We start from the raw sequence: 6,753 nt of genomic DNA on the forward strand, positions 1-6,753 counted from the left end.
CTCAGCAATGGCGGGCGCACCTCCCCCAGCCTCGCTGCTTCCTTGCCGCGAGATCGCAAACTGCTGTGCTAGCAATGAGGGAGGCTCTGTGGGCATGGGACCCTCCTGGCCAGGTGTGGGATATAATCTCCTGGTGTGCCTGTTTGCTTAAAGCGCAGTATTGGGGTGGGAGTTACCCGATTTTCCAGGTGTTGTGTGTCTCAGTTCCCCTGGCTAGGAAAAGGGATTCCCTTTCCCCTTGCGCTTCCCAGGTGAGGCGATGCCTCGCCCTGCTTCAGCTCTAGCTGGTTGGGCTGCAGCAGCTGACCAGCACCGATTGTCTGGCACTCCCTAGTGAGATGAACCCAGTACCTCAGTTGAAAATGCAGAAATCACCGGTCTTCTGTGTCGCTTGCGCTGGGAGTTGGAGACTGGAGCTGTTCCTATTCGGCCAAGAGACTGTATTTTTCTATTTCTATACTGCTCCTAAAAGGATTTAAGACAACTTACAAATTGACAAAGTGTAACTGATTCGAAACTAAGTGAGAAAGAAGAGGCAAACAGAAACGTAGGGAAGTAAGATTGAGGCAGAGGAGAGGTAAGTGCTACTTATTAGGTGGAACCGTACGACACTGTCCATTTCTGTATGTCAAAGACAGCCTGAAAGATCAATCATGACTATTAGTACTAGTAAGAGTATGTGAATACTTTGCCTGAGTTATTAAATATAACTAACAGTTCCTGATAATAAAGTTTGTGTAGTTTGTAAGTTATTTGGTAAGTCAGTGAACGTAAAGCATTATCATAGGCCTGGTACCTAGTAGGTAAATACTATTCCTTTTATTTCCTATTATGTGTCTGTCATGACTAGAAGCACCACCAGACTCTCAAACTCTGGCCTCTCAGGGCTCACAGACCCTTCCCACCACACTGTACGCATGCATTCAACTCATGGTAGGTCCAATACATAACTATGGGTTTAATGAATCAGGGCCTCCGAATCTCAAACTTCAGTTGACATTTGAATCTTGCCCGCATGAAATCAGGTTTTTTTTGTTGCTGTTTTTTTGTTTTTGTTTTTTTTGAGACACAGTTTCACTCTGTTGCCCAGGCTGGAGTGCAATGTGGTGCGATCTCGGCTCACTGTAACCTCTACCTCCCAGGATCAAGCAATTCTTCTGCCTCAGCCTGCCTCCACCTCCCAAAGTGCTAGGATTACAGGCATGAGCCACCGTGCCTGGCAGAGATCAGTTTTTTGTTGTTGTTGTTTTTGAGACGGAGTGTCAATATGTCGCCCACGCTGGAGTACAGTGGTGCAATCTCAACTCACTGCAACCTCTGCCTCTGGGGTTCTAGCAATTCTCTTGCCTCAGCCTCCCAAGTAGCTGGGATTACAGGTACCCACCACCACGCCAGGCTAATTTTTGTATTTTTAGTAAAGATGGGGTTTCACTATGTTGGCCAGGCTGGTCTCAAACTCCTGACCTCATGATCCACCCACCTCAGCCTCCTGAAGGGCTGGGATTACAGGCATGAGCCACCGTGCCTGGCCGAGAGATTAGTTTTTTAAAGTTATAAATGTTCCCTTAAAACCCCCTGCTCTTGGACTGGTGTGGTGGTTCATGCCTATAATCTCAGCACTCTGGGAGGCTGGAATGGGATAATCCCTCGATCCCGGGAGTTTTTTTTTTTTTTTTTTTTTTTGAGAAGGAGTCTCATTCTGCCGCCCAGGCTGGAGTACAGTGGCCGGATCTCAGCTCACTGCAAGCTCCGCCTCCCGGGTTCACACCATTCTCCTGCCTCAGCCTCCCGAGTAGCTGGGACTACAGGCGCCCACCACTGCGCCCGGCTAATTTTTTGTATTTTTAGTAGAGATGGGGTTTCACCGTGATAGCCAGGATGGTCTCGATCTCCTGACCTTGTGATCCGCCCGTCTCGGCCTCCCAAAGTGCTGGGATTACAGGCTTGAGCCACCGCGCCCGGCCAATCCCGGGGGTTTAAGACCAGCCTGGGCAACATAGAAAGACCTCTGTCTCCACACAAACATTTTTTAAAAATTAGCTGGGCGTGGCGGCACACACCTGTATTCCCAGCTGCTCAGGGGGCTAAGGCAAGAGGGCTGCTTGAGCCCAGGGGGTCAAGGCTGCAATGAGCAGTAATTGCCACTGCTCTCCAGCCTGGGTGATGAAGGAGAAGACCCTGTCTCAAAAAAGAAAACAGAAAAAGGCCAGGTGGGACAAAAAAGATCTCAGAGTAGAGAACTGACGCACTGACTTTCCCCTAAAAGGAGCAGCCACTCCTCAACTTTGCCTGACTGTTGCTGTTGGGAATTGGGGCAAGTTTTGCTACTTTTCTCACATTTCAGAAGCTAGAAATTAAGACTTTCAGGTAAAATTGTAGAATTTTGGCCAGGCACGGTGGCTTACACCTGTAACCCCAGCACTTTGGGAGGCCTGAGGTGGGCGGTTCACTTGTGGACAGCCTGGCCAACATGGTGAGACCCCATCTCTACCAAAAATACAAAAATTAACCAGTCTCTTAACCCAGTCTCAAAATAAAATAAATAATTTAAAAATAAATGAAAAAATGTTCAGAATTTAAGTGTGGTTATATATATATATAGTTTTAAGCAACTGTAGGAGCCAAGCAAAATCCATGTCAAGCTAAATGCAGCCCACTAGCTGCTTGCTTGCCAGCTTATTACCTCTGCCTGGTGCTCAAGTTTTTTGTTGACAGAAGATACTCTGCATGAGGATAGGTGTGCTTGGCTCTTACTGCTGCGTCCCCCAAACCTATGTCTGCCTTGGAGCAGAGCTCAACTGACATTTGTGGGAATGAATGAATGGCACAGAGGACAGCCCTAAACCACCAATACCATGGCCTGTCTTTGTGCTAATTCCTCCCTTTAACAGAACCTCATTCATCTCAGGAAGTTCTGGGATCACTAACAGAGCCCACCTGATTGTAGACATCGCATTCCCACCCCAAACCCTTCCTGTTCTATCCCATCACTGGAGGGTCGGGAGGGGCTGTTCATCTCTTTGATGTGTCCATGTTAACACTAACCAGGTGTCCTGAGGATCGCATGCCAGGAACAGCACTCGATAACAGGAACAATACAGGTTCTTTGACCTTGTATTGTAAGGAACTACATAAAATTGATGTATGTTTGTACCTCGCTACAGGCTTTGTAACCCCTGAGAAAGGCGGACAAGGCTTGCCATTTTTAACTGCTACAGCTAACTTCCTTCATTCTTCCTGACCTGCAGGATCTGGGATCCTTGAGTGTGACTCGTAGGAACGTGCAAGTGGGCAGACACAGGAGGGAGGCGCAACCTACTCTCATCCTATTTCGGAAAGGGAGCCTTCCCAACTTGGGGTCATGCGCAAGTCAGTCTCTTCTCTCACAAGAAGACTGGTCAAATGTCAATTCTTCCCAGAAGCTTCCTGAGTAACCCCTTTTGATCCAGATCAGTGGTACCCACTGACCCCTTCTCACCACGAACCTATCAAAACACTCTCTTCCCTTCCAGGCTTGTAGGGTACCATCCTGTGTATAATTCTGTCAAAACCTTTGTTCAGATAAAAGTGTAGTCCTGCGACCATCAACTATTTATAGGCAACACAGAAGCGCAGACTGTTGAAGTTGGAGTAAGCCATAGAAACCGTCAAGCCTGGTGACTTTTCCCAGTGCAAACAGATGAAACAAAAGCAGAATTGCTTGAGTTCATTGTCCCTCCACACTATCATGGTCTTTCTTCCTCTCCATCTCCCTTCCTGCCCTGGCATAACCTACAAAGATGGGGAGGGCAGGGTGGGTGGTGCATATCCAGGAGAAAGCTGTGGGATTCTGGGATTCCTGAGTTGCTGTTTGAAAATCTGATCCCACCCTTTTACTTGGGGGAAAAAAGTTTATTGAAGATTTCTGTTATTAAAGGATCTATAGTCATTGCGGAAACTGAAATTTCCAAAAAACGGGGCAGTTACTATCAACGAAAAGCCACGGTTGAGGTTCTGCTGCATGCCCTTCCAGTCCTTACATTTTTCTATATAGAGGGTTTTGTTATTTTTCAACCTGAGGCTGTGTCCAGTCAGAGTCAGAGGATCTCCTCCTAATTCCTACAGAAGACTGATGGTGGAGTACTATGTAGTTGCAGAGATTTCAGCTTATACCAGGCTGACACCATGGGTCTGGTTTCATTCTGTTTTGAACCACAATTGCCCTTTTTCAGTGACCTTGCATGTTAGTGTGGATATGCATAAGTGAAAGATCCAGGACCCTTGGAAAAATGGGTAAGAAAGTGGTATTACACTTAGAGCCAGGGTGAGGCCAGAGTTATAGCCATCACAGTGGGCCTCCGCCAAGCATTCTCCAACAGCTCAGAGGGGAGGCTGGGCATGCTTTAGCAGAAGGCTACAAACCATTGATGACTTTGGGTTTTTGTAGAGCAAGTAGCAGAGATCACAAATTCCCCTTTCCTCATTCTGGACTAGCGATACTCTTTCTAGTCTTGCTGAGAAAAATGGAAGCCCTCAGAAGACACCTTCCCATCCTTCCACCAAATGAACCGATCTCCCTGAATGTGTACCATATACTCATATACTCTTCATTTCCTCTTGCTGCCTGGCCAAATAGGTCTGTTCCTATCATAGACCGACACTTACAGAGGCACGATGCTCTCGCCCCTCTGATGTGCTCCCATAAATGCCCCACCTCCTGCATCTTTTAGTTCTTCCCTCAGTGGGAATCTTTCCCATTGGCAAACAACTTGTTGGATTTGCTCCCATCTTTAGAAGCCATCCCTACCCGCTTTGACCTCCCATCTCTCTTTGCTACTCTCCCATTTATCTTGGTCCTCTTTACAATAAGATTCCTTGAAAGAGTTGTCCATATTCCCTCTCCACTTCTTTTCTCCATCTCATTCTCCCTTGAACTGATTCTATCCAGTCTTTTGTCCCCAATGTGCCACTAGAAGTGCTTCCATCAAGGGTCATCGCTGGCTCCCATGTTGCTAAATCCAAGGTTTGTGCTCAGTCATCTGACTCAGCCTATCAACTGCATCAAATACTCATAGTCCCTTGTGCTGACTTCAAATGCTTTCATCATTCTGCTTTTCTGATATTCCTCCCACATCACTGGCCATTCCTCCAGTAAGCCTCCCTTACTGGAGTCCCATCCTGACCTCCACATATCAAAGTGTCCCAGAGCTCAGCCCTCAGCTCTCTAGAGCCACTCATCTCTCAAACTGTCCTGACCGTGACTCACAGTAAGAAATACATTTCACATCTTGACCAAGTCCATGGACATGCACACAAATACAATTAAAACATTTCACAAAACAATGACAAACCTTAGGTAAACTGCACTCTAAAAATTTCTATTTTCTTTCTTCTCACTCTTAAAAATGATGGTCAGGAGTACCATTGAGCTATGAAATAGACTTCATGAGCCAGCAATAGGTTACTACTGTAGCTTGAAAAACACTGCTTTCATCTCTAAATGTCTTCAAGTGCCTTTTACGTTCAGACAACTTCCAACTTTATTATCTCTGGCCTGGAGCTGAGCTTTACACCTGAATCTCAAAGGCTATGGGACAGTTCTCCTGAGTGTTTCATGGGCACACCCCACCAGCCTTTCAAATTTCACATGCCCCAAACTCAACTCCCGACTCCCCCAGGCTTCTCTTCTCAGCCATGATTTTCCTAGTTGCTTGGATCAAAAATCTTACAGCCTGAATTTGCACCCCTTTGACTTTTTCACCCCACACCTAATGTCATAAAATCCTTCCAATGTCTGTCTTCATAATGCATCCCCAATGCACTCGCTTCTCACCATCTGTTTCCATGCTAGCCTGGCCATTACCTTCTCACTTGGATTATGTCTAGTGTCTTCACTCCAACCCCCCTACAGTCTATTCTCCACTACAGCAGCCAAAGAGATCTTTGACATACTCTAGACTGTGTCCTTTTGTACTCAAACCTTCCCATGCCTCCCCATCCCACTTACAATACAATCTAAAAGTCTTCCTGGTTCAGTTGCAGTAGCTCATGCCTGTAATCCCAGCACTTTGGGAGGCCGAGGCGGGCAGATCACTTGAGATCAGGAGTTCGAGACCAGCCTTGCCAACATGGTGAAACCCTGTCTTTACTAAAAATACAAAAATTAGCTGGCCGTGGTGGCACATGTCTCTAATCTCAGCTACTCGGGAGGCTGAAGCAGGAGAATCGCTTGAATCTGGGAGGCGGAGGTTGCAGTGAGCCGAGGTCACACTGCTGCACTCCTGCCTGGGTGACAGAGGGAGACTCCGTCTCAAAAAATCTTTCTAAGACTAAACCAAACTGATCTAACCCCATTTCCTTCCACTCTGTCCACAGCGTTCCCGCTGTTCCTCAAACTTGACTCGCATGCTCCTGTCTCAGGGCCATTGATTGGCCTTTCTGGTCCTTCTTCCTAGATAACCAAAATATTTGCACAACTTGCTTCACTCAGGTCTCTGTTCAAATGTTGCCTCCTCCGGGAGTTCTACCCTGACCACCACTTAGGTGCCATGTAACCCCTTACTTTGCTTTGTTTTCCTTTTCTTCAAACTTACAACATTGTTATGTATTTTCAACTTTTCCCATTGTTTGCTTACCATAAACTCTCTGGTGGTGATGGTGGGGTAGGGGGGCTGGGGGGGGTGGTGCTTTCTTGTTCATTGGGCCTAATAAGTGCCTGATAACACAATAGATACTTTGAATATTTATTGACTTAATAAACGAAACTTGGGGCTG

Source organism: Chlorocebus sabaeus, chromosome 27, assembly GCF_047675955.1.
Source record: "Chlorocebus sabaeus isolate Y175 chromosome 27, mChlSab1.0.hap1, whole genome shotgun sequence".
Lineage (NCBI taxonomy): Eukaryota > Metazoa > Chordata > Mammalia > Primates > Cercopithecidae > Chlorocebus > Chlorocebus sabaeus.